The sequence below is a fragment of the Arachis hypogaea genome, chromosome 20 (assembly GCF_003086295.3).
Source record: "Arachis hypogaea cultivar Tifrunner chromosome 20, arahy.Tifrunner.gnm2.J5K5, whole genome shotgun sequence".
Taxonomy (NCBI): Eukaryota; Viridiplantae; Streptophyta; class Magnoliopsida; order Fabales; family Fabaceae; genus Arachis; species Arachis hypogaea.
Window position 1 is genome coordinate 85,348,740 of NC_092055.1, and position 2,449 is coordinate 85,351,188.

A 2,449-nucleotide genomic window follows, 5' to 3' on the forward strand; every position below is an offset into this window, starting at 1 on the left:
CTCGGTTACATCACACAGGGCATGAGGCCCCAGGATAAGACCACATTGGAAAGTGCTAGCAATGGGTCTTTGAAAAAATACAAGACCACCGATGAGGCATGGCAATTGATCAGCGACTTAGCTGAATCCATTTGGAATCACAGGCAGAAATAAGGCTGTTCAAAAGCCGTTGCAAAAGTATCCTCTAGCAGAGAGACTGCTGCTCTAACTCAGAGTATCTGTGAAATGACCAAATTGCTGAAGCAGATGCAATTGAATCAACAACAAGTTCAGCAAGCTCAACCTTCTCCACCACACCAAAGCCAACAGCTAGTCCCACAGCGAGTTTGTGGAATCTATGCTTATTATAGCCACTATACTGATGAATGTCCGTAGCTCCAGCAGGAAGATAACACCGTGGCAGCCACTCATAACTTCTATGACCACCCCAACCAAGGGTACAATCAAGGTGGCAATTACAACCATGGATAGCAAGACAATTCCAACTAAAATTGGAGGGACAACAACAACAGAGGAGGTAGAGACAATCTGGAAAATCAGAGTTGAAATAATAACAACAACAGGCAGGAGAACCAGTACCAGCCTTACAGAGCACCTCACCTGAGGCAATCCCAAGGACCACAGAATACCCAACAACAAACCTCTCAAAATACCTATCCTTCTTCATCTGCTAATGATGACTTACTACAATCTATTGATTGGAGACAGCAGACCATGGAAAATAACATTAATGCCACTCTAAATGGTCTGAACGCTACTTTGCAAGCTCTTGTCTCCCAGATTGGATCAATGAATAACTCCAATAACCAACCTTTGAGCTCTAGTGGAATTCTCTCTCAACCATTACCCAATCCCAAGGGTGGTATTAATGCCATCACCCTAAGGTCTAGAACCACACTGCAGGAGAGGAACCAGGAGGAGCCAAGACCACCAGAACACGCCTCAGCTGAAGAGGTAGTGGAAATAGAAGATGTTGAAGAGGAAGAGGACATACAGGACATAGCTGAAAAAGAAGAATTTCAACCGCAGGAGGAAACATCAAAGGGCACAGACGTTACAGAAGACACCACTCCCATTCCATTTCCATAACTTGCAAGGAAGCCCAGGAAGCAGCTGGAACCTGATCCAAAAATGGTAGAGATATTCAAAAAGGTTGAGGTAACTATTCCTCTTTTTGATGTTATTCAACAGGTACCTAAATATGTAATGTTTCTAAAAGATTTATGTATACATAAAGACAAAATTAATGAATTAGAAACTATTCCTTTAGGTAGTTCCATATCTGCTTTAATGGGTGGTTTACCTGAAAATTGTAGTGACCCAGGTCCTTGTATGGTTAATTATACTATTGGTGGTGTGATAATTTCTGACTTCATGTGTGATTTAGGAGCATGTGTGAGTATAATGCCTTTGTCCATATATGATATTTTGAGGCTCCCTCCCTTAAAAAGGTCGGCAGCTCGTTTTGTGTTAGAAGATAAAAGCATCATTACAGTGGTTGGAGTTGCTGAAGATGTATTAGTGGGCATTAAGGGGCTCACGTTCCCACTAATTTTTATATCCTGGAGATGCCCCAAAATGACTCAGAGAAGCCATCATCAATCCTACTTGGAAGACCATTCCTGAAGACATCAAAGTTCAAATTGGATGCTTTTTCAGGAACATACTCTTTTGAAATAGATGGTCGAGTAGTAAGCTTCAATCTGAATGGAGTTCTGAAGTACCCTCCAGAAGATCATTCTGTCTTCCAGTGTGACATCATTTATGAAACCGTAGCTGAAGTTCACCAGGAGGAGTTAGAAGAGAAGCACACAGGACAAGGTCCGAGTGTGGGGACACTCTTGAACAACAATGAGGGCACTTCGCCATTTTCACCAGCTTCAGACAATCCAGAGCCTGACCATGAGTAGAAGTTAGAGTTGAAACCCCTTCCTCCACACCTCAAATATGCTTACCTTGAGGACAAGCAAAAGTGCCCAGTTATCATTGCAAGGGAACTCACTTCTCAACAAGAAGAGTAGTTACTTAGTGTGCTGAGGAGGCACAAGAAGGCAATTGGGTGGAGTTTGGCAGATATAGTAGGCATCAACCCTCAAGTATGTGAGCACATAATATTTTTAGAAGCGGGAGCAAGGCCGGTTCGTCAACCCTAGAGAAGACTGAACCCCACTATCTTAGAGGTTGTCAAGAAGGAAGTGACCAGACTACTGGAGGCAGACATCATCTATCCCATTTCAGATAGTGAATGGGTAAGCCCAGTACAAGTGGTCCCCAAGAAGTCTGGAGTCACTTCAGTGAAGAATGAGCATGGAGAGCTCATAGCAACCAGAGTACAGAACGCTTGGAGGGTCTACATTGACTACAGACGCCTCAACCAAGCAACTCGTAAGGATCACTATCCTCTTCCATTCATTGATCAAATGCTGGATCGCCTGTCAGGTAAATCACA